Genomic DNA, 23,495 nt, shown 5'->3' on the forward strand with positions numbered 1-23,495 from the left:
GTGGTGGTGGTGGTGGTGCTGGGGGTGGTGGTGGTGGTGGGGGGGGTGGTGGCGAAGTCCCCGAAGACAAAAGGAGCAGCGAGGGAGGGAGGAGCAAAAGCCTACAGCACCCGGTATTCCCAGGCGGTCTCCCATCCAAGTACTAACCAGGCCCGACCCTGCTTAGCTTCCGAGATCAGACGAGATCGGGCGCGTTCAGGGTGGTATGGCCGTAGACGCTAGCCGCCGCCTCCGGGAGCCCCAAGAGCCTGCCGAGGGCCCCGGCGTGCGTCTCCACGCTGCTCTCCTGGCACGGCTGGGAGTCCGGGTGGGGGCTGGCAGCCCGGGGCCAGCGGCCAGAGGCCCCGCGCGCCTGCTCGGGCAGCCGGTCTCGCCCAGGTGGCCGCTGGGTGGCTTTCTTCCCGAGGTGTCCTGCTGCCAGGACGAGGGTCAAGTTTTCTCGGGGGAAAATTTCTCAGTGCTCTCGGGCGCTTGTTCTTCTGGGAATGTCCACTGCTGTGGCCAAGGCGGGGGACGCACAGCTCGGGCCAGGGCAAGCAGCCGCCCTCCTCCGTCGCCTCCTGGAGCCGTATCCTTGGGTGGGTGCGTGGCTCCCAGCGGAGGTCTCGGGGACCCTTCCGGTCCTCTTCGTCCGGAAAGCGCCACTGCCCCTCCAGCCCATCAGGAAAACGGCAGCCGCGCCCTTCGCCGACCCGCTCCGCCCTCCTCCACACTCAGGGCCTGGGGCTGCGGGGCTGAATCGTGAGGCTTTCCAGCCCAGGACTTCACCTCTGGCCCCTTTCACACCCGGGATCTTGGGAAGAAGAAACAAAACCAAACACAGCCAAAGCCATCTCCTCCGACCCGGGGCCCCTCCACATCCCTTCCGATCCCGGGTTCCTGCCGGCCTCCCGGGGCGTTTCTCCCAGGCAGGCCTTCGCGGCCACTACACGGGGCTGAGCACTCGAGTCCTCGGGCGTCACGGGGCCCGCGGCCACGCCAAGCACGCACGACTCCCGGGTCTCGTCTGCTCCTGGGTGCCCTGGGCCTCTTCCCTGTGCCGCTGCTGGGTCTTGTGCCCCTGCTTGGCCTCCTTCAGACCCGGCCCCGTGCTACGCGGCCACGTGCTACAGGATCGTGCCAGCAGAACTGGCCCTGGCTGAGCCCCGTACCCACCCTCCTGCCATCCCTGGCCCTGCTAGCAAATGGCAGAGATCCTCTGGCCTCCGAGCCCAGACAAAAATCCTGATGCAGTTGGCCGAGGGGCCGCAAACCAAGGCTTCGCTTGTTCCCGCTCAGGCCCCAGCCATACCCTCTTGTCCTTCGGCTGCTCGTGTGTGGGGTGGGGGAGAGGAGGGTGCGTCCCCGTGCGTGCGTGCGTGGTCTGGGTGTCTCTGCGTGGTGTGTGTGTGTGTGTGTGTGTGTGTGTTAGATGCCGTGCCTGGTGTAGGTGGGGAAGAGCAAGCCCTCACGCACAGAGCCCCATCACACACTGGGGCCGGGCCGAGGGGGTCAATCTGCTCGGCCTGATTGCGTTGGGCATACATTGCAGAAGGTGGGTTTTCCAAGGCGGAGCAGAGGGTCCCGGCACCTGAGGTTGTCCACGGGGAGAATGTCTGTTCCACGGGGGCAAGCGGTCCCTTCCGTCGTGCCCAAGCCCATGTGACCCCGAAGGCCAGGTGGCCCCGGTCCTTGAGCTGACTGAGGAGTGCTTTGAGACCCGGAGGGTGGCACAGGCGACTGGGCGCCAGCGGCGGCCCTCCCTCCCTTTGAGCGGGACGGGGAGCTGCCGCTGGCATCCGGAGCTCTGGCGGCCTGCGCCCTCTGTCCCTGTGACCGCAGGCTCTGCCGTGGGAGGCGGGATCCCACGTAGAGGTCGCGCGCTGGCTGCCCTGTCTTGGGTTGAGCGACGGAGGGCGACGTGGAGCAGCACCCGACTGAGGCTCCCTGCTTCTCTGTCCCCTGGCGTCTTGCCCTGGACCCAGTGCACCACCTTGTGGCGAGCCCAGGTGTGGCGCGTCCCGCTGTGGGGCCCGCTGGGGTGCAGGACCCACTTTCTCATGGCTTCCGCACGTCCCTCCCCGCCCGCCTGGAGGGCAGTTGGGGAGCGGTCCCCAACGTGGCCTGGGACCAACCTCGCTGGTGACCCGTGTCGCGGGCGCGCGCCCCAGGAGAGTGTGGGGAGGGGAGAGGATTCGGGGACGTAGCTGTGAGGATTCGGTGTGCGTGGGTCTGGCGGGTGGCCCGGACGGGGTCGGGGTCGTGGTCACGGTGGGTCGTTGTGGTGGTGGTGGTGGTGGTGGTGCTGGGGGTGGTGGTGGTGGTGGGGGGGGTGGTGGCGAAGTCCCCGAAGACAAAAGGAGCAGCGAGGGAGGGAGGAGCAAAAGCCTACAGCACCCGGTATTCCCAGGCGGTCTCCCATCCAAGTACTAACCAGGCCCGACCCTGCTTAGCTTCCGAGATCAGACGAGATCGGGCGCGTTCAGGGTGGTATGGCCGTAGACGCTAGCCGCCGCCTCCGGGAGCCCCAAGAGCCTGCCGAGGGCCCCGGCGTGCGTCTCCACGCTGCTCTCCTGGCACGGCTGGGAGTCCGGGTGGGGGCTGGCAGCCCGGGGCCAGCGGCCAGAGGCCCCGCGCGCCTGCTCGGGCAGCCGGTCTCGCCCAGGTGGCCGCTGGGTGGCTTTCTTCCCGAGGTGTCCTGCTGCCAGGACGAGGGTCAAGTTTTCTCGGGGGAAAATTTCTCAGTGCTCTCGGGCGCTTGTTCTTCTGGGAATGTCCACTGCTGTGGCCAAGGCGGGGGACGCACAGCTCGGGCCAGGGCAAGCAGCCGCCCTCCTCCGTCGCCTCCTGGAGCCGTATCCTTGGGTGGGTGCGTGGCTCCCAGCGGAGGTCTCGGGGACCCTTCCGGTCCTCTTCGTCCGGAAAGCGCCACTGCCCCTCCAGCCCATCAGGAAAACGGCAGCCGCGCCCTTCGCCGACCCGCTCCGCCCTCCTCCACACTCAGGGCCTGGGGCTGCGGGGCTGAATCGTGAGGCTTTCCAGCCCAGGACTTCACCTCTGGCCCCTTTCACACCCGGGATCTTGGGAAGAAGAAACAAAACCAAACACAGCCAAAGCCATCTCCTCCGACCCGGGGCCCCTCCACATCCCTTCCGATCCCGGGTTCCTGCCGGCCTCCCGGGGCGTTTCTCCCAGGCAGGCCTTCGCGGCCACTACACGGGGCTGAGCACTCGAGTCCTCGGGCGTCACGGGGCCCGCGGCCACGCCAAGCACGCACGACTCCCGGGTCTCGTCTGCTCCTGGGTGCCCTGGGCCTCTTCCCTGTGCCGCTGCTGGGTCTTGTGCCCCTGCTTGGCCTCCTTCAGACCCGGCCCCGTGCTACGCTGCCACGTGCTACAGGATCGTGCCAGCAGAACTGGCCCTGGCTGAGCCCCGTACCCACCCTCCTGCCATCCCTGGCCCTGCTAGCAAATGGCAGAGATCCTCTGGCCTCCGAGCCCAGACAAAAATCCTGATGCAGTTGGCCGAGGGGCCGCAAACCAAGGCTTCGCTTGTTCCCGCTCAGGCCCCAGCCATACCCTCTTGTCCTTCGGCTGCTCGTGTGTGGGGTGGGGGAGAGGAGGGTGCGTCCCCGTGCGTGCGTGCGTGGTCTGGGTGTCTCTGCGTGGTGTGTGTGTGTGTGTGTGTGTGTGTTAGATGCCGTGCCTGGTGTAGGTGGGGAAGAGCAAGCCCTCACGCACAGAGCCCCATCACACACTGGGGCCGGGCCGAGGGGGTCAATCTGCTCGGCCTGATTGCGTTGGGCATACATTGCAGAAGGTGGGTTTTCCAAGGCGGAGCAGAGGGTCCCGGCACCTGAGGTTGTCCACGGGGAGAATGTCTGTTCCACGGGGGCAAGCGGTCCCTTCCGTCGTGCCCAAGCCCATGTGACCCCGAAGGCCAGGTGGCCCCGGTCCTTGAGCTGACTGAGGAGTGCTTTGAGACCCGGAGGGTGGCACAGGCGACTGGGCGCCAGCGGCGGCCCTCCCTCCCTTTGAGCGGGACGGGGAGCTGCCGCTGGCATCCGGAGCTCTGGCGGCCTGCGCCCTCTGTCCCTGTGACCGCAGGCTCTGCCGTGGGAGGCGGGATCCCACGTAGAGGTCGCGCGCTGGCTGCCCTGTCTTGGGTTGAGCGACGGAGCGCGACGTGGAGCAGCACCCGACTGAGGCTCCCTGCTTCTCTGTCCCCTGGCGTCTTGCCCTGGACCCAGTGCACCACCTTGTGGCGAGCCCAGGTGTGGCGCGTCCCGCTGTGGGGCCCGCTGGGGTGCAGGACCCACTTTCTCATGGCTTCCGCACGTCCCTCCCCGCCCGCCTGGAGGGCAGTTGGGGAGCGGTCCCCAACGTGGCCTGGGACCAACCTCGCTGGTGACCCGTGTCGCGGGCGCGCGCCCCAGGAGAGTGTGGGGAGGGGAGAGGATTCGGGGACGTAGCTGTGAGGATTCGGTGTGCGTGGGTCTGGCGGGTGGCCCGGACGGGGTCGGGGTCGTGGTCACGGTGGGTCGTTGTGGTGGTGGTGGTGGTGGTGGTGCTGGGGGTGGTGGTGGTGGTGGGGGGGGTGGTGGCGAAGTCCCCGAAGACAAAAGGAGCAGCGAGGGAGGGAGGAGCAAAAGCCTACAGCACCCGGTATTCCCAGGCGGTCTCCCATCCAAGTACTAACCAGGCCCGACCCTGCTTAGCTTCCGAGATCAGACGAGATCGGGCGCGTTCAGGGTGGTATGGCCGTAGACGCTAGCCGCCGCCTCCGGGAGCCCCAAGAGCCTGCCGAGGTACCCGGCGTGCGTCTCCACGCTGCTCTCCTGGCACGGCTGGGAGTCCGGGTGGGGGCTGGCAGCCCGGGGCCAGCGGCCAGAGGCCCCGCGCGCCTGCTCGGGCAGCCGGTCTCGCCCAGGTGGCCGCTGGGTGGCTTTCTTCCCGAGGTGTCCTGCTGCCAGGACGAGGGTCAAGTTTTCTCGGGGGAAAATTTCTCAGTGCTCTCGGGCGCTTGTTCTTCTGGGAATGTCCACTGCTGTGGCCAAGGCGGGGGACGCACAGCTCGGGCCAGGGCAAGCAGCCGCCCTCCTCCGTCGCCTCCTGGAGCCGTATCCTTGGGTGGGTGCGTGGCTCCCAGCGGAGGTCTCGGGGACCCTTCCGGTCCTCTTCGTCCGGAAAGCGCCACTGCCCCTCCAGCCCATCAGGAAAACGGCAGCCGCGCCCTTCGCCGACCCGCTCCGCCCTCCTCCACACTCAGGGCCTGGGGCTGCGGGGCTGAATCGTGAGGCTTTCCAGCCCAGGACTTCACCTCTGGCCCCTTTCACACCCGGGATCTTGGGAAGAAGAAACAAAACCAAACACAGCCAAAGCCATCTCCTCCGACCCGGGGCCCCTCCACATCCCTTCCGATCCCGGGTTCCTGCCGGCCTCCCGGGGCGTTTCTCCCAGGCAGGCCTTCGCGGCCACTACACGGGGCTGAGCACTCGAGTCCTCGGGCGTCACGGGGCCCGCGGCCACGCCAAGCACGCACGACTCCCGGGTCTCGTCTGCTCCTGGGTGCCCTGGGCCTCTTCCCTGTGCCGCTGCTGGGTCTTGTGCCCCTGCTTGGCCTCCTTCAGACCCGGCCCCGTGCTACGCGGCCACGTGCTACAGGATCGTGCCAGCAGAACTGGCCCTGGCTGAGCCCCGTACCCACCCTCCTGCCATCCCTGGCCCTGCTAGCAAATGGCAGAGATCCTCTGGCCTCCGAGCCCAGACAAAAATCCTGATGCAGTTGGCCGAGGGGCCGCAAACCAAGGCTTCGCTTGTTCCCGCTCAGGCCCCAGCCATACCCTCTTGTCCTTCGGCTGCTCGTGTGTGGGGTGGGGGAGAGGAGGGTGCGTCCCCGTGCGTGCGTGCGTGGTCTGGGTGTCTCTGCGTGGTGTGTGTGTGTGTGTGTGTGTGTGTTAGATGCCGTGCCTGGTGTAGGTGGGGAAGAGCAAGCCCTCACGCACAGAGCCCCATCACACACTGGGGCCGGGCCGAGGGGGTCAATCTGCTCGGCCTGATTGCGTTGGGCATACATTGCAGAAGGTGGGTTTTCCAAGGCGGAGCAGAGGGTCCCGGCACCTGAGGTTGTCCACGGGGAGAATGTCTGTTCCACGGGGGCAAGCGGTCCCTTCCGTCGTGCCCAAGCCCATGTGACCCCGAAGGCCAGGTGGCCCCGGTCCTTGAGCTGACTGAGGAGTGCTTTGAGACCCGGAGGGTGGCACAGGCGACTGGGCGCCAGCGGCGGCCCTCCCTCCCTTTGAGCGGGACGGGGAGCTGCCGCTGGCATCCGGAGCTCTGGCGGCCTGCGCCCTCTGTCCCTGTGACCGCAGGCTCTGCCGTGGGAGGCGGGATCCCACGTAGAGGTCGCGCGCTGGCTGCCCTGTCTTGGGTTGAGCGACGGAGCGCGACGTGGAGCAGCACCCGACTGAGGCTCCCTGCTTCTCTGTCCCCTGGCGTCTTGCCCTGGACCCAGTGCACCACCTTGTGGCGAGCCCAGGTGTGGCGCGTCCCGCTGTGGGGCCCGCTGGGGTGCAGGACCCACTTTCTCATGGCTTCCGCACGTCCCTCCCCGCCCGCCTGGAGGGCAGTTGGGGAGCGGTCCCCAACGTGGCCTGGGACCAACCTCGCTGGTGACCCGTGTCGCGGGCGCGCGCCCCAGGAGAGTGTGGGGAGGGGAGAGGATTCGGGGACGTAGCTGTGAGGATTCGGTGTGCGTGGGTCTGGCGGGTGGCCCGGACGGGGTCGGGGTCGTGGTCACGGTGGGTCGTTGTGGTGGTGGTGGTGGTGGTGGTGCTGGGGGTGGTGGTGGTGGTGGGGGGGGTGGTGGCGAAGTCCCCGAAGACAAAAGGAGCAGCGAGGGAGGGAGGAGCAAAAGCCTACAGCACCCGGTATTCCCAGGCGGTCTCCCATCCAAGTACTAACCAGGCCCGACCCTGCTTAGCTTCCGAGATCAGACGAGATCGGGCGCGTTCAGGGTGGTATGGCCGTAGACGCTAGCCGCCGCCTCCGGGAGCCCCAAGAGCCTGCCGAGGGCCCCGGCGTGCGTCTCCACGCTGCTCTCCTGGCACGGCTGGGAGTCCGGGTGGGGGCTGGCAGCCCGGGGCCAGCGGCCAGAGGCCCCGCGCGCCTGCTCGGGCAGCCGGTCTCGCCCAGGTGGCCGCTGGGTGGCTTTCTTCCCGAGGTGTCCTGCTGCCAGGACGAGGGTCAAGTTTTCTCGGGGGAAAATTTCTCAGTGCTCTCGGGCGCTTGTTCTTCTGGGAATGTCCACTGCTGTGGCCAAGGCGGGGGACGCACAGCTCGGGCCAGGGCAAGCAGCCGCCCTCCTCCGTCGCCTCCTGGAGCCGTATCCTTGGGTGGGTGCGTGGCTCCCAGCGGAGGTCTCGGGGACCCTTCCGGTCCTCTTCGTCCGGAAAGCGCCACTGCCCCTCCAGCCCATCAGGAAAACGGCAGCCGCGCCCTTCGCCGACCCGCTCCGCCCTCCTCCACACTCAGGGCCTGGGGCTGCGGGGCTGAATCGTGAGGCTTTCCAGCCCAGGACTTCACCTCTGGCCCCTTTCACACCCGGGATCTTGGGAAGAAGAAACAAAACCAAACACAGCCAAAGCCATCTCCTCCGACCCGGGGCCCCTCCACATCCCTTCCGATCCCGGGTTCCTGCCGGCCTCCCGGGGCGTTTCTCCCAGGCAGGCCTTCGCGGCCACTACACGGGGCTGAGCACTCGAGTCCTCGGGCGTCACGGGGCCCGCGGCCACGCCAAGCACGCATGACTCCCGGGTCTCGTCTGCTCCTGGGTGCCCTGGGCCTCTTCCCTGTGCCGCTGCTGGGTCTTGTGCCCCTGCTTGGCCTCCTTCAGACCCGGCCCCGTGCTACGCGGCCACGTGCTACAGGATCGTGCCAGCAGAACTGGCCCTGGCTGAGCCCCGTACCCACCCTCCTGCCATCCCTGGCCCTGCTAGCAAATGGCAGAGATCCTCTGGCCTCCGAGCCCAGACAAAAATCCTGATGCAGTTGGCCGAGGGGCCGCAAACCAAGGCTTCGCTTGTTCCCGCTCAGGCCCCAGCCATACCCTCTTGTCCTTCGGCTGCTCGTGTGTGGGGTGGGGGAGAGGAGGGTGCGTCCCCGTGCGTGCGTGCGTGGTCTGGGTGTCTCTGCGTGGTGTGTGTGTGTGTGTGTGTGTGTGTTAGATGCCGTGCCTGGTGTAGGTGGGGAAGAGCAAGCCCTCACGCACAGAGCCCCATCACACACTGGGGCCGGGCCGAGGGGGTCAATCTGCTCGGCCTGATTGCGTTGGGCATACATTGCAGAAGGTGGGTTTTCCAAGGCGGAGCAGAGGGTCCCGGCACCTGAGGTTGTCCACGGGGAGAATGTCTGTTCCACGGGGGCAAGCGGTCCCTTCCGTCGTGCCCAAGCCCATGTGACCCCGAAGGCCAGGTGGCCCCGGTCCTTGAGCTGACTGAGGAGTGCTTTGAGACCCGGAGGGTGGCACAGGCGACTGGGCGCCAGCGGCGGCCCTCCCTCCCTTTGAGCGGGACGGGGAGCTGCCGCTGGCATCCGGAGCTCTGGCGGCCTGCGCCCTCTGTCCCTGTGACCGCAGGCTCTGCCGTGGGAGGCGGGATCCCACGTAGAGGTCGCGCGCTGGCTGCCCTGTCTTGGGTTGAGCGACGGAGCGCGACGTGGAGCAGCACCCGACTGAGGCTCCCTGCTTCTCTGTCCCCTGGCGTCTTGCCCTGGACCCAGTGCACCACCTTGTGGCGAGCCCAGGTGTGGCGCGTCCCGCTGTGGGGCCCGCTGGGGTGCAGGACCCACTTTCTCATGGCTTCCGCACGTCCCTCCCCGCCCGCCTGGAGGGCAGTTGGGGAGCGGTCCCCAACGTGGCCTGGGACCAACCTCGCTGGTGACCCGTGTCGCGGGCGCGCGCCCCAGGAGAGTGTGGGGAGGGGAGAGGATTCGGGGACGTAGCTGTGAGGATTCGGTGTGCGTGGGTCTGGCGGGTGGCCCGGACGGGGTCGGGGTCGTGGTCACGGTGGGTCGTTGTGGTGGTGGTGGTGGTGGTGGTGCTGGGGGTGGTGGTGGTGGTGGGGGGGGTGGTGGCGAAGTCCCCGAAGACAAAAGGAGCAGCGAGGGAGGGAGGAGCAAAAGCCTACAGCACCCGGTATTCCCAGGCGGTCTCCCATCCAAGTACTAACCAGGCCCGACCCTGCTTAGCTTCCGAGATCAGACGAGATCGGGCGCGTTCAGGGTGGTATGGCCGTAGACGCTAGCCGCCGCCTCCGGGAGCCCCAAGAGCCTGCCGAGGGCCCCGGCGTGCGTCTCCACGCTGCTCTCCTGGCACGGCTGGGAGTCCGGGTGGGGGCTGGCAGCCCGGGGCCAGCGGCCAGAGGCCCCGCGCGCCTGCTCGGGCAGCCGGTCTCGCCCAGGTGGCCGCTGGGTGGCTTTCTTCCCGAGGTGTCCTGCTGCCAGGACGAGGGTCAAGTTTTCTCGGGGGAAAATTTCTCAGTGCTCTCGGGCGCTTGTTCTTCTGGGAATGTCCACTGCTGTGGCCAAGGCGGGGGACGCACAGCTCGGGCCAGGGCAAGCAGCCGCCCTCCTCCGTCGCCTCCTGGAGCCGTATCCTTGGGTGGGTGCGTGGCTCCCAGCGGAGGTCTCGGGGACCCTTCCGGTCCTCTTCGTCCGGAAAGCGCCACTGCCCCTCCAGCCCATCAGGAAAACGGCAGCCGCGCCCTTCGCCGACCCGCTCCGCCCTCCTCCACACTCAGGGCCTGGGGCTGCGGGGCTGAATCGTGAGGCTTTCCAGCCCAGGACTTCACCTCTGGCCCCTTTCACACCCGGGATCTTGGGAAGAAGAAACAAAACCAAACACAGCCAAAGCCATCTCCTCCGACCCGGGGCCCCTCCACATCCCTTCCGATCCCGGGTTCCTGCCGGCCTCCCGGGGCGTTTCTCCCAGGCAGGCCTTCGCGGCCACTACACGGGGCTGAGCACTCGAGTCCTCGGGCGTCACGGGGCCCGCGGCCACGCCAAGCACGCACGACTCCCGGGTCTCGTCTGCTCCTGGGTGCCCTGGGCCTCTTCCCTGTGCCGCTGCTGGGTCTTGTGCCCCTGCTTGGCCTCCTTCAGACCCGGCCCCGTGCTACGCGGCCACGTGCTACAGGATCGTGCCAGCAGAACTGGCCCTGGCTGAGCCCCGTACCCACCCTCCTGCCATCCCTGGCCCTGCTAGCAAATGGCAGAGATCCTCTGGCCTCCGAGCCCAGACAAAAATCCTGATGCAGTTGGCCGAGGGGCCGCAAACCAAGGCTTCGCTTGTTCCCGCTCAGGCCCCAGCCATACCCTCTTGTCCTTCGGCTGCTCGTGTGTGGGGTGGGGGAGAGGAGGGTGCGTCCCCGTGCGTGCGTGCGTGGTCTGGGTGTCTCTGCGTGGTGTGTGTGTGTGTGTGTGTGTGTGTTAGATGCCGTGCCTGGTGTAGGTGGGGAAGAGCAAGCCCTCACGCACAGAGCCCCATCACACACTGGGGCCGGGCCGAGGGGGTCAATCTGCTCGGCCTGATTGCGTTGGGCATACATTGCAGAAGGTGGGTTTTCCAAGGCGGAGCAGAGGGTCCCGGCACCTGAGGTTGTCCACGGGGAGAATGTCTGTTCCACGGGGGCAAGCGGTCCCTTCCGTCGTGCCCAAGCCCATGTGACCCCGAAGGCCAGGTGGCCCCGGTCCTTGAGCTGACTGAGGAGTGCTTTGAGACCCGGAGGGTGGCACAGGCGACTGGGCGCCAGCGGCGGCCCTCCCTCCCTTTGAGCGGGACGGGGAGCTGCCGCTGGCATCCGGAGCTCTGGCGGCCTGCGCCCTCTGTCCCTGTGACCGCAGGCTCTGCCGTGGGAGGCGGGATCCCACGTAGAGGTCGCGCGCTGGCTGCCCTGTCTTGGGTTGAGCGACGGAGCGCGACGTGGAGCAGCACCCGACTGAGGCTCCCTGCTTCTCTGTCCCCTGGCGTCTTGCCCTGGACCCAGTGCACCACCTTGTGGCGAGCCCAGGTGTGGCGCGTCCCGCTGTGGGGCCCGCTGGGGTGCAGGACCCACTTTCTCATGGCTTCCGCACGTCCCTCCCCGCCCGCCTGGAGGGCAGTTGGGGAGCGGTCCCCAACGTGGCCTGGGACCAACCTCGCTGGTGACCCGTGTCGCGGGCGCGCGCCCCAGGAGAGTGTGGGGAGGGGAGAGGATTCGGGGACGTAGCTGTGAGGATTCGGTGTGCGTGGGTCTGGCGGGTGGCCCGGACGGGGTCGGGGTCGTGGTCACGGTGGGTCGTTGTGGTGGTGGTGGTGGTGGTGGTGGTGCTGGGGGTGGTGGTGGTGGTGGGGGGGTGGTGGCGAAGTCCCCGAAGACAAAAGGAGCAGCGAGGGAGGGAGGAGCAAAAGCCTACAGCACCCGGTATTCCCAGGCGGTCTCCCATCCAAGTACTAACCAGGCCCGACCCTGCTTAGCTTCCGAGATCAGACGAGATCGGGCGCGTTCAGGGTGGTATGGCCGTAGACGCTAGCCGCCGCCTCCGGGAGCCCCAAGAGCCTGCCGAGGGCCCCGGCGTGCGTCTCCACGCTGCTCTCCTGGCACGGCTGGGAGTCCGGGTGGGGGCTGGCAGCCCGGGGCCAGCGGCCAGAGGCCCCGCGCGCCTGCTCGGGCAGCCGGTCTCGCCCAGGTGGCCGCTGGGTGGCTTTCTTCCCGAGGTGTCCTGCTGCCAGGACGAGGGTCAAGTTTTCTCGGGGGAAAATTTCTCAGTGCTCTCGGGCGCTTGTTCTTCTGGGAATGTCCACTGCTGTGGCCAAGGCGGGGGACGCACAGCTCGGGCCAGGGCAAGCAGCCGCCCTCCTCCGTCGCCTCCTGGAGCCGTATCCTTGGGTGGGTGCGTGGCTCCCAGCGGAGGTCTCGGGGACCCTTCCGGTCCTCTTCGTCCGGAAAGCGCCACTGCCCCTCCAGCCCATCAGGAAAACGGCAGCCGCGCCCTTCGCCGACCCGCTCCGCCCTCCTCCACACTCAGGGCCTGGGGCTGCGGGGCTGAATCGTGAGGCTTTCCAGCCCAGGACTTCACCTCTGGCCCCTTTCACACCCGGGATCTTGGGAAGAAGAAACAAAACCAAACACAGCCAAAGCCATCTCCTCCGACCCGGGGCCCCTCCACATCCCTTCCGATCCCGGGTTCCTGCCGGCCTCCCGGGGCGTTTCTCCCAGGCAGGCCTTCGCGGCCACTACACGGGGCTGAGCACTCGAGTCCTCGGGCATCACGGGGCCCGCGGCCACGCCAAGCACGCACGACTCCCGGGTCTCGTCTGCTCCTGGGTGCCCTGGGCCTCTTCCCTGTGCCGCTGCTGGGTCTTGTGCCCCTGCTTGGCCTCCTTCAGACCCGGCCCCGTGCTACGCGGCCACGTGCTACAGGATCGTGCCAGCAGAACTGGCCCTGGCTGAGCCCCGTACCCACCCTCCTGCCATCCCTGGCCCTGCTAGCAAATGGCAGAGATCCTCTGGCCTCCGAGCCCAGACAAAAATCCTGATGCAGTTGGCCGAGGGGCCGCAAACCAAGGCTTCGCTTGTTCCCGCTCAGGCCCCAGCCATACCCTCTTGTCCTTCGGCTGCTCGTGTGTGGGGTGGGGGAGAGGAGGGTGCGTCCCCGTGCGTGCGTGCGTGGTCTGGGTGTCTCTGCGTGGTGTGTGTGTGTGTGTGTGTGTGTGTTAGATGCCGTGCCTGGTGTAGGTGGGGAAGAGCAAGCCCTCACGCACAGAGCCCCATCACACACTGGGGCCGGGCCGAGGGGGTCAATCTGCTCGGCCTGATTGCGTTGGGCATACATTGCAGAAGGTGGGTTTTCCAAGGCGGAGCAGAGGGTCCCGGCACCTGAGGTTGTCCACGGGGAGAATGTCTGTTCCACGGGGGCAAGCGGTCCCTTCCGTCGTGCCCAAGCCCATGTGACCCCGAAGGCCAGGTGGCCCCGGTCCTTGAGCTGACTGAGGAGTGCTTTGAGACCCGGAGGGTGGCACAGGCGACTGGGCGCCAGCGGCGGCCCTCCCTCCCTTTGAGCGGGACGGGGAGCTGCCGCTGGCATCCGGAGCTCTGGCGGCCTGCGCCCTCTGTCCCTGTGACCGCAGGCTCTGCCGTGGGAGGCGGGATCCCACGTAGAGGTCGCGCGCTGGCTGCCCTGTCTTGGGTTGAGCGACGGAGCGCGACGTGGAGCAGCACCCGACTGAGGCTCCCTGCTTCTCTGTCCCCTGGCGTCTTGCCCTGGACCCAGTGCACCACCTTGTGGCGAGCCCAGGTGTGGCGCGTCCCGCTGTGGGGCCCGCTGGGGTGCAGGACCCACTTTCTCATGGCTTCCGCACGTCCCTCCCCGCCCGCCTGGAGGGCAGTTGGGGAGCGGTCCCCAACGTGGCCTGGGACCAACCTCGCTGGTGACCCGTGTCGCGGGCGCGCGCCCCAGGAGAGTGTGGGGAGGGGAGAGGATTCGGGGACGTAGCTGTGAGGATTCGGTGTGCGTGGGTCTGGCGGGTGGCCCGGACGGGGTCGGGGTCGTGGTCACGGTGGGTCGTTGTGGTGGTGGTGGTGGTGGTGGTGCTGGGGGTGGTGGTGGTGGTGGGGGGGGTGGTGGCGAAGTCCCCGAAGACAAAAGGAGCAGCGAGGGAGGGAGGAGCAAAAGCCTACAGCACCCGGTATTCCCAGGCGGTCTCCCATCCAAGTACTAACCAGGCCCGACCCTGCTTAGCTTCCGAGATCAGACGAGATCGGGCGCGTTCAGGGTGGTATGGCCGTAGACGCTAGCCGCCGCCTCCGGGAGCCCCAAGAGCCTGCCGAGGGCCCCGGCGTGCGTCTCCACGCTGCTCTCCTGGCACGGCTGGGAGTCCGGGTGGGGGCTGGCAGCCCGGGGCCAGCGGCCAGAGGCCCCGCGCGCCTGCTCGGGCAGCCGGTCTCGCCCAGGTGGCCGCTGGGTGGCTTTCTTCCCGAGGTGTCCTGCTGCCAGGACGAGGGTCAAGTTTTCTCGGGGGAAAATTTCTCAGTGCTCTCGGGCGCTTGTTCTTCTGGGAATGTCCACTGCTGTGGCCAAGGCGGGGGACGCACAGCTCGGGCCAGGGCAAGCAGCCGCCCTCCTCCGTCGCCTCCTGGAGCCGTATCCTTGGGTGGGTGCGTGGCTCCCAGCGGAGGTCTCGGGGACCCTTCCGGTCCTCTTCGTCCGGAAAGCGCCACTGCCCCTCCAGCCCATCAGGAAAACGGCAGCCGCGCCCTTCGCCGACCCGCTCCGCCCTCCTCCACACTCAGGGCCTGGGGCTGCGGGGCTGAATCGTGAGGCTTTCCAGCCCAGGACTTCACCTCTGGCCCCTTTCACACCCGGGATCTTGGGAAGAAGAAACAAAACCAAACACAGCCAAAGCCATCTCCTCCGACCCGGGGCCCCTCCACATCCCTTCCGATCCCGGGTTCCTGCCGGCCTCCCGGGGCGTTTCTCCCAGGCAGGCCTTCGCGGCCACTACACGGGGCTGAGCACTCGAGTCCTCGGGCGTCACGGGGCCCGCGGCCACGCCAAGCACGCACGACTCCCGGGTCTCGTCTGCTCCTGGGTGCCCTGGGCCTCTTCCCTGTGCCGCTGCTGGGTCTTGTGCCCCTGCTTGGCCTCCTTCAGACCCGGCCCCGTGCTACGCGGCCACGTGCTACAGGATCGTGCCAGCAGAACTGGCCCTGGCTGAGCCCCGTACCCACCCTCCTGCCATCCCTGGCCCTGCTAGCAAATGGCAGAGATCCTCTGGCCTCCGAGCCCAGACAAAAATCCTGATGCAGTTGGCCGAGGGGCCGCAAACCAAGGCTTCGCTTGTTCCCGCTCAGGCCCCAGCCATACCCTCTTGTCCTTCGGCTGCTCGTGTGTGGGGTGGGGGAGAGGAGGGTGCGTCCCCGTGCGTGCGTGCGTGGTCTGGGTGTCTCTGCGTGGTGTGTGTGTGTGTGTGTGTGTGTGTTAGATGCCGTGCCTGGTGTAGGTGGGGAAGAGCAAGCCCTCACGCACAGAGCCCCATCACACACTGGGGCCGGGCCGAGGGGGTCAATCTGCTCGGCCTGATTGCGTTGGGCATACATTGCAGAAGGTGGGTTTTCCAAGGCGGAGCAGAGGGTCCCGGCACCTGAGGTTGTCCACGGGGAGAATGTCTGTTCCACGGGGGCAAGCGGTCCCTTCCGTCGTGCCCAAGCCCATGTGACCCCGAAGGCCAGGTGGCCCCGGTCCTTGAGCTGACTGAGGAGTGCTTTGAGACCCGGAGGGTGGCACAGGCGACTGGGCGCCAGCGGCGGCCCTCCCTCCCTTTGAGCGGGACGGGGAGCTGCCGCTGGCATCCGGAGCTCTGGCGGCCTGCGCCCTCTGTCCCTGTGACCGCAGGCTCTGCCGTGGGAGGCGGGATCCCACGTAGAGGTCGCGCGCTGGCTGCCCTGTCTTGGGTTGAGCGACGGAGCGCGACGTGGAGCAGCACCCGACTGAGGCTCCCTGCTTCTCTGTCCCCTGGCGTCTTGCCCTGGACCCAGTGCACCACCTTGTGGCGAGCCCAGGTGTGGCGCGTCCCGCTGTGGGGCCCGCTGGGGTGCAGGACCCACTTTCTCATGGCTTCCGCACGTCCCTCCCCGCCCGCCTGGAGGGCAGTTGGGGAGCGGTCCCCAACGTGGCCTGGGACCAACCTCGCTGGTGACCCGTGTCGCGGGCGCGCGCCCCAGGAGAGTGTGGGGAGGGGAGAGGATTCGGGGACGTAGCTGTGAGGATTCGGTGTGCGTGGGTCTGGCGGGTGGCCCGGACGGGGTCGGGGTCGTGGTCACGGTGGGTCGTTGTGGTGGTGGTGGTGGTGGTGGTGCTGGGGGTGGTGGTGGTGGTGGGGGGGGTGGTGGCGAAGTCCCCGAAGACAAAAGGAGCAGCGAGGGAGGGAGGAGCAAAAGCCTACAGCACCCGGTATTCCCAGGCGGTCTCCCATCCAAGTACTAACCAGGCCCGACCCTGCTTAGCTTCCGAGATCAGACGAGATCGGGCGCGTTCAGGGTGGTATGGCCGTAGACGCTAGCCGCCGCCTCCGGGAGCCCCAAGAGCCTGCCGAGGGCCCCGGCGTGCGTCTCCACGCTGCTCTCCTGGCACGGCTGGGAGTCCGGGTGGGGGCTGGCAGCCCGGGGCCAGCGGCCAGAGGCCCCGCGCGCCTGCTCGGGCAGCCGGTCTCGCCCAGGTGGCCGCTGGGTGGCTTTCTTCCCGAGGTGTCCTGCTGCCAGGACGAGGGTCAAGTTTTCTCGGGGGAAAATTTCTCAGTGCTCTCGGGCGCTTGTTCTTCTGGGAATGTCCACTGCTGTGGCCAAGGCGGGGGACGCACAGCTCGGGCCAGGGCAAGCAGCCGCCCTCCTCCGTCGCCTCCTGGAGCCGTATCCTTGGGTGGGTGCGTGGCTCCCAGCGGAGGTCTCGGGGACCCTTCCGGTCCTCTTCGTCCGGAAAGCGCCACTGCCCCTCCAGCCCATCAGGAAAACGGCAGCCGCGCCCTTCGCCGACCCGCTCCGCCCTCCTCCACACTCAGGGCCTGGGGCTGCGGGGCTGAATCGTGAGGCTTTCCAGCCCAGGACTTCACCTCTGGCCCCTTTCACACCCGGGATCTTGGGAAGAAGAAACAAAACCAAACACAGCCAAAGCCATCTCCTCCGACCCGGGGCCCCTCCACATCCCTTCCGATCCCGGGTTCCTGCCGGCCTCCCGGGGCGTTTCTCCCAGGCAGGCCTTCGCGGCCACTACACGGGGCTGAGCACTCGAGTCCTCGGGCGTCACGGGGCCCGCGGCCACGCCAAGCACGCACGACTCCCGGGTCTCGTCTGCTCCTGGGTGCCCTGGGCCTCTTCCCTGTGCCGCTGCTGGGTCTTGTGCCCCTGCTTGGCCTCCTTCAGACCCGGCCCCGTGCTACGCGGCCACGTGCTACAGGATCGTGCCAGCAGAACTGGCCCTGGCTGAGCCCCGTACCCACCCTCCTGCCATCCCTGGCCCTGCTAGCAAATGGCAGAGATCCTCTGGCCTCCGAGCCCAGACAAAAATCCTGATGCAGTTGGCCGAGGGGCCGCAAACCAAGGCTTCGCTTGTTCCCGCTCAGGCCCCAGCCATACCCTCTTGTCCTTCGGCTGCTCGTGTGTGGGGTGGGGGAGAGGAGGGTGCGTCCCCGTGCGTGCGTGCGTGGTCTGGGTGTCTCTGCGTGGTGTGTGTGTGTGTGTGTGTGTGTGTTAGATGCCGTGCCTGGTGTAGGTGGGGAAGAGCAAGCCCTCACGCACAGAGCCCCATCACACACTGGGGCCGGGCCGAGGGGGTCAATCTGCTCGGCCTGATTGCGTTGGGCATACATTGCAGAAGGTGGGTTTTCCAAGGCGGAGCAGAGGGTCCCGGCACCTGAGGTTGTCCACGGGGAGAATGTCTGTTCCACGGGGGCAAGCGGTCCCTTCCGTCGTGCCCAAGCCCATGTGACCCCGAAGGCCAGGTGGCCCCGGTCCTTGAGCTGACTGAGGAGTGCTTTGAGACCCGGAGGGTGGCACAGGCGACTGGGCGCCAGCGGCGGCCCTCCCTCCCTTTGAGCGGGACGGGGAGCTGCCGCTGGCATCCGGAGCTCTGGCGGCCTGCGCCCTCTGTCCCTGTGACCGCAGGCTCTGCCGTGGGAGGCGGGATCCCACGTAGAGGTCGCGCGCTGGCTGCCCTGTCTTGGGTTGAGCGACGGAGCGCGACGTGGAGCAGCACCCGACTGAGGCTCCCTGCTTCTCTGTCCCCTGGCGTCTTGCCCTGGACCCAGTGCACCACCTTGTGGCGAGCCCAGGTGTGGCGCGTCCCGCTGTGGGGCCCGCTGGGGTGCAGGACCCACTTTCTCATGGCTTCCGCACGTCCCTCCCCGCCCGCCTGGAGGGCAGTTGGGGAGCGGTCCCCAACGTGGCCTGGGACCAACCTCGCTGGTGACCCGTGTCGCGGGCGCGCGCCCCAGGAGAGTGTGGGGAGGGGAGAGGATTCGGGGACGTAGCTGTGAGGATTCGGTGTGCGTGGGTCTGGCGGGTGGCCCGGACGGGGTCGGGGTCGTGGTCACGGTGGGTCGTTGTGGTGGTGGTGGTGGTGGTGGTGCTGGGGGTGGTGGTGGTGGTGGGGGGGGTGGTGGCGAAGTCCCCGAAGACAAAAGGAGCAGCGAGGGAGGGAGGAGCAAAAGCCTACAGCACCCGGTATTCCCAGGCGGTCTCCCATCCAAGTACTAACCAGGCCCGACCCTGCTTAGCTTCCGAGATCAGACGAGATCGGGCGCGTTCAGGGTGGTATGGCCGTAGACGCTAGCCGCCGCCTCCGGGAGCCCCAAGAGCCTGCCGAGGGCCCCGGCGTGCGTCTCCACGCTGCTCTCCTGGCACGGCTGGGAGTCCGGGTGGGGGCTGGCAGCCCGGGGCCAGCGGCCAGAGGCCCCGCGCGCCTGCTCGGGCAGCCGGTCTCGCCCAGGTGGCCGCTGGGTGGCTTTCTTCCCGAGGTGTCCTGCTGCCAGGACGAGGGTCAAGTTTTCTCGGGGGAAAATTTCTCAGTGCTCTCGGGCGCTTGTTCTTCTGGGAATGTCCACTGCTGTGGCCAAGGCGGGGGACGCACAGCTCGGGCCAGGGCAAGCAGCCGCCCTCCTCCGTCGCCTCCTGGAGCCGTATCCTTGGGTGGGTGCGTGGCTCCCAGCGGAGGTCTCGGGGACCCTTCCGGTCCTCTTCGTCCGGAAAGCGCCACTGCCCCTCCAGCCCATCAGGAAAACGGCAGCCGCGCCCTTCGCCGACCCGCTCCGCCCTCCTCCACACTCAGGGCCTGGGGCTGCGGGGCTGAATCGTGAGGCTTTCCAGCCCAGGACTTCACCTCTGGCCCCTTTCACACCCGGGATCTTGGGAAGAAGAAACAAAACCAAACACAGCCAAAGCCATCTCCTCCGACCCGGGGCCCCTCCACATCCCTTCCGATCCCGGGTTCCTGCCGGCCTCCCGGGGCGTTTCTCCCAGGCAGGCCTTCGCGGCCACTACACGGGGCTGAGCACTCGAGTCCTCGGGCGTCACGGGGCCCGCGGCCACGCCAAGCACGCACGACTCCCGGGTCTCGTCTGCTCCTGGGTGCCCTGGGCCTCTTCCCTGTGCCGCTGCTGGGTCTTGTGCCCCTGCTTGGCCTCCTTCAGACCCGGCCCCGTGCTACGCGGCCACGTGCTACAGGATCGTGCCAGCAGAACTGGCCCTGGCTGAGCCCCGTACCCACCCTCCTGCCATCCCTGGCCCTGCTAGCAAATGGCAGAGATCCTCTGGCCTCCGAGCCCAGACAAAAATCCTGATGCAGTTGGCCGAGGGGCCGCAAACCAAGGCTTCGCTTGTTCCCGCTCAGGCCCCAGCCATACCCTCTTGTCCTTCGGCTGCTCGTGTGTGGGGTGGGGGAGAGGAGGGTGCGTCCCCGTGCGTGCGTGCGTGGTCTGGGTGTCTCTGCGTGGTGTGTGTGTGTGTGTGTGTGTGTGTTAGATGCCGTGCCTGGTGTAGGTGGGGAAGAGCAAGCCCTCACGCACAGAGCCCCATCACACACTGGGGCCGGGCCGAGGGGGTCAATCTGCTCGGCCTGATTGCGTTGGGCATACATTGCAGAAGGTGGGTTTTCCAAGGCGGAGCAGAGGGTCCCGGCACCTGAGGTTGTCCACGGGGAGAATGTCTGTTCCACGGGGGCAAGCGGTCCCTTCCGTCGTGCCCAAGCCCATGTGACCCCGAAGGCCAGGTGGCCCCGGTCCTTGAGCTGACTGAGGAGTGCTTTGAGACCCGGAGGGTGGCACAGGCGACTGGGCGCCAGCGGCGGCCCTCCCTCCCTTTGAGCGGGACGGGGAGCTGCCGCTGGCATCCGGAGCTCTGGCGGCCTGCGCCCTCTGTCCCTGTGACCGCAGGCTCTGCCGTGGGAGGCGGGATCCCACGTAGAGGTCGCGCGCTGGCTGCCCTGTCTTGGGTTGAGCGACGGAGCGCGACGTGGAGCAGCACCCGACTGAGGCTCCCTGCTTCTCTGTCCCCTGGCGTCTTGCCCTGGACCCAGTGCACCACCTTGTGGCGAGCCCAGGTGTGGCGCGTCCCGCTGTGGGGCCCGCTGGGGTGCAGGACCCACTTTCTCATGGCTTCCGCACGTCCCTCCCCGCCCGCCTGGAGGGCAGTTGGGGAGCGGTCCCCAACGTGGCCTGGGACCAACCTCGCTGGTGACCCGTGTCGCGGGCGCGCGCCCCAGGAGAGTGTGGGGAGGGGAGAGGATTCGGGGACGTAGCTGTGAGGATTCGGTGTGCGTGGGTCTGGCGGGTGGCCCGGACGGGGTCGGGGTCGTGGTCACGGTGGGTCGTTGTGGTGGTGGTGGTGGTGGTGGTGGTGCTGGGGGTGGTGGTGGTGGTGGGGGGGGTGGTGGCGAAGTCCCCGAAGACAAAAGGAGCAGCGAGGGAGGGAGGAGCAAAAGCCTACAGCACCCGGTATTCCCAGGCGGTCTCCCATCCAAGTACTAACCAGGCCCGACCCTGCTTAGCTTCCGAGATCAGACGAGATCGGGCGCGTTCAGGGTGGTATGGCCGTAGACGCTAGCCGCCGCCTCCGGGAGCCCCAAGAGCCTGCCGAGGGCCCCGGCGTGCGTCTCCACGCTGCTCTCCTGGCACGGCTGGGAGTCCGGGTGGGGGCTGGCAGCCCGGGGCCAGCGGCCAGAGGCCCCGCGCGCCTGCTCGGGCAGCCGGTCTCGCCCAGGTGGCCGCTGGGTGGCTTTCTTCCCGAGGTGTCCTGCTGCCAGGACGAGGGTCAAGTTTTCTCGGGGGAAAATTTCTCAGTGCTCTCGGGCGCTTGTTCTTCTGGGAATGTCCACTGCTGTGGCCAAGGCGGGGGACGCACAGCTCAGGCCAGGGCAAGCAGCCGCCCTCCTCCGTCGCCTCCTGGAGCCGTATCCTTGGGTGGGTGCGTGGCTCCCAGCGGAGGTCTCGGGGACCCTTCCGGTCCTCTTCGTCCGGAAAGCGCCACTGCCCCTCCAGCCCATCAGGAAAACGGCAGCCGCGCCCTTCGCCGACCCGCTCCGCCCTCCTCCACACTCAGGGCCTGGGGCTGCGGGGCTGAATCGTGAGGCTTTCCAGCCCAGGACTTCACCTCTGGCCCCTTTCACACCCGGGATCTTGGGAAGAAGAAACAAAACCAAACACAGCCAAAGCCATCTCCTCCGACCCGGGGCCCCTCCACATCCCTTCCGATCCCGGGTTCCTGCCGGCCTCCCGGGGCGTTTCTCCCAGGCAGGCCTTCGCGGCCACTACACGGGGCTGAGCACTCGAGTCCTCGGGCGTCACGGGGCCCGCGGCCACGCCAAGCACGCATGACTCCCGGGTCTCGTCTGCTCCTGGGTGCCCTGGGCCTCTTCCCTGTGCCGCTGCTGGGTCTTGTGCCCCTGCTTGGCCTCCTTCAGACCCGGCCCCGTGCTACGCGGCCACGTGCTACAGGATCGTGCCAGCAGAACTGGCCCTGGCTGAGCCCCGTACCCACCCTCCTGCCATCCCTGGCCCTGCTAGCAAATGGCAGAGATCCTCTGGCCTCCGAGCCCAGACAAAAATCCTGATGCAGTTGGCCGAGGGGCCGCAAACCAAGGCTTCGCTTGTTCCCGCTCAGGCCCCAGCCATACCCTCTTGTCCTTCGGCTGCTCGTGTGTGGGGTGGGGGAGAGGAGGGTGCGTCCCCGTGCGTGCGTGCGTGGTCTGGGTGTCTCTGCGTGGTGTGTGTGTGTGTGTGTGTGTGTGTTAGATGCCGTGCCTGGTGTAGGTGGGGAAGAGCAAGCCCTCACGCACAGAGCCCCATCACACACTGGGGCCGGGCCGAGGGGGTCAATCTGCTCGGCCTGATTGCGTTGGGCATACATTGCAGAAGGTGGGTTTTCCAAGGCGGAGCAGAGGGTCCCGGCACCTGAGGTTGTCCACGGGGAGAATGTCTGTTCCACGGGGGCAAGCGGTCCCTTCCGTCGTGCCCAAGCCCATGTGACCCCGAAGGCCAGGTGGCCCCGGTCCTTGAGCTGACTGAGGAGTGCTTTGAGACCCGGAGGGTGGCACAGGCGACTGGGCGCCAGCGGCGGCCCTCCCTCCCTTTGAGCGGGACGGGGAGCTGCCGCTGGCATCCGGAGCTCTGGCGGCCTGCGCCCTCTGTCCCTGTGACCGCAGGCTCTGCCGTGGGAGGCGGGATCCCACGTAGAGGTCGCGCGCTGGCTGCCCTGTCTTGGGTTGAGCGACGGAGCGCGACGTGGAGCAGCACCCGACTGAGGCTCCCTGCTTCTCTGTCCCCTGGCGTCTTGCCCTGGACCCAGTGCACCACCTTGTGGCGAGCCCAGGTGTGGCGCGTCCCGCTGTGGGGCCCGCTGGGGTGCAGGACCCACTTTCTCATGGCTTCCGCACGTCCCTCCCCGCCCGCCTGGAGGGCAGTTGGGGAGCGGTCCCCAACGTGGCCTGGGACCAACCTCGCTGGTGACCCGTGTCGCGGGCGCGTGCCCCAGGAGAGTGTGGGGAGGGGAGAGGATTCGGGGACGTAGCTGTGAGGATTCGGTGTGCGTGGGTCTGGCGGGTGGCCCGGACGGGGTCGGGGTCGTGGTCACGGTGGGTCGTTGTGGTGGTGGTGGTGGTGGTGGTGCTGGGGGTGGTGGTGGTGGTGGGGGGGGTGGTGGCGAAGTCCCCGAAGACAAAAGGAGCAGCGAGGGAGGGAGGAGCAAAAGCCTACAGCACCCGGTATTCCCAGGCGGTCTCCCATCCAAGTACTAACCAGGCCCGACCCTGCTTAGCTTCCGAGATCAGACGAGATCGGGCGCGTTCAGGGTGGTATGGCCGTAGACGCTAGCCGCCGCCTCCGGGAGCCCCAAGAGCCTGCCGAGGGCCCCGGCGTGCGTCTCCACGCTGCTCTCCTGGCACGGCTGGGAGTCCGGGTGGGGGCTGGCAGCCCGGGGCCAGCGGCCAGAGGCCCCGCGCGCCTGCTCGGGCAGCCGGTCTCGCCCAGGTGGCCGCTGGGTGGCTTTCTTCCCGAGGTGTCCTGCTGCCAGGACGAGGGTCAAGTTTTCTCGGGGGAAAATTTCTCAGTGCTCTCGGGCGCTTGTTCTTCTGGGAATGTCCACTGCTGTGGCCAAGGCGGGGGACGCACAGCTCGGGCCAGGGCAAGCAGCCGCCCTCCTCCGTCGCCTCCTGGAGCCGTATCCTTGGGTGGGTGCGTGGCTCCCAGCGGAGGTCTCGGGGACCCTTCCGGTCCTCTTCGTCCGGAAAGCGCCACTGCCCCTCCAGCCCATCAGGAAAACGGCAGCCGCGCCCTTCGCCGACCCGCTCCGCCCTCCTCCACACTCAGGGCCTGGGGCTGCGGGGCTGAATCGTGAGGCTTTCCAGCCCAGGACTTCACCTCTGGCCCCTTTCACACCCGGGATCTTGGGAAGAAGAAACAAAACCAAACACAGCCAAAGCCATCTCCTCCGACCCGGG

At 67.8% G+C, this 23,495-nt stretch overlaps 11 non-coding genes across 11 annotated transcripts; all 11 read right to left on the reverse strand.

The window, feature by feature from the left end:
* Positions 1 to 98: 98 nt before the first annotated feature.
* On the reverse strand, positions 99 to 217 carry LOC141420605 (5S ribosomal RNA). Its single transcript, XR_012445123.1, has one exon. It is a non-coding gene; the product is annotated as a 5S ribosomal RNA (ribosomal RNA).
* A 2,147-nt stretch (positions 218 to 2,364) lies between these two features.
* On the reverse strand, positions 2,365 to 2,483 carry LOC141420612 (5S ribosomal RNA). The gene has a single exon (XR_012445130.1). It is a non-coding gene; the product is annotated as a 5S ribosomal RNA (ribosomal RNA).
* Positions 2,484 to 4,628: 2,145 nt separating this feature from the next.
* LOC141420613 (5S ribosomal RNA) lies at positions 4,629 to 4,747 on the reverse strand. The gene has a single exon (XR_012445131.1). It is a non-coding gene; the product is annotated as a 5S ribosomal RNA (ribosomal RNA).
* Positions 4,748 to 6,892: 2,145 nt separating this feature from the next.
* LOC141420614 (5S ribosomal RNA) lies at positions 6,893 to 7,011 on the reverse strand. Its single transcript, XR_012445132.1, has one exon. It is a non-coding gene; the product is annotated as a 5S ribosomal RNA (ribosomal RNA).
* A 2,145-nt stretch (positions 7,012 to 9,156) lies between these two features.
* LOC141420615 (5S ribosomal RNA) lies at positions 9,157 to 9,275 on the reverse strand. Its single transcript, XR_012445133.1, has one exon. It is a non-coding gene; the product is annotated as a 5S ribosomal RNA (ribosomal RNA).
* A 2,147-nt stretch (positions 9,276 to 11,422) lies between these two features.
* Positions 11,423 to 11,541, reverse strand: LOC141420606 (5S ribosomal RNA). Its single transcript, XR_012445124.1, has one exon. It is a non-coding gene; the product is annotated as a 5S ribosomal RNA (ribosomal RNA).
* A 2,145-nt stretch (positions 11,542 to 13,686) lies between these two features.
* LOC141420607 (5S ribosomal RNA) lies at positions 13,687 to 13,805 on the reverse strand. The gene has a single exon (XR_012445125.1). It is a non-coding gene; the product is annotated as a 5S ribosomal RNA (ribosomal RNA).
* Positions 13,806 to 15,950: 2,145 nt separating this feature from the next.
* LOC141420608 (5S ribosomal RNA) lies at positions 15,951 to 16,069 on the reverse strand. Its single transcript, XR_012445126.1, has one exon. It is a non-coding gene; the product is annotated as a 5S ribosomal RNA (ribosomal RNA).
* A 2,145-nt stretch (positions 16,070 to 18,214) lies between these two features.
* Positions 18,215 to 18,333, reverse strand: LOC141420609 (5S ribosomal RNA). Its single transcript, XR_012445127.1, has one exon. It is a non-coding gene; the product is annotated as a 5S ribosomal RNA (ribosomal RNA).
* A 2,148-nt stretch (positions 18,334 to 20,481) lies between these two features.
* On the reverse strand, positions 20,482 to 20,600 carry LOC141420610 (5S ribosomal RNA). The gene has a single exon (XR_012445128.1). It is a non-coding gene; the product is annotated as a 5S ribosomal RNA (ribosomal RNA).
* Positions 20,601 to 22,745: 2,145 nt separating this feature from the next.
* Positions 22,746 to 22,864, reverse strand: LOC141420611 (5S ribosomal RNA). Its single transcript, XR_012445129.1, has one exon. It is a non-coding gene; the product is annotated as a 5S ribosomal RNA (ribosomal RNA).
* Between the last annotated feature and the right edge of the window lie 631 nt (positions 22,865 to 23,495).

The sequence above is a fragment of the Castor canadensis genome, unplaced genomic scaffold, assembly GCF_047511655.1.
Source record: "Castor canadensis unplaced genomic scaffold, mCasCan1.hap1v2 HAP1_SCAFFOLD_1424, whole genome shotgun sequence".
In the NCBI taxonomy this organism is placed as follows: Eukaryota; Metazoa; Chordata; class Mammalia; order Rodentia; family Castoridae; genus Castor; species Castor canadensis.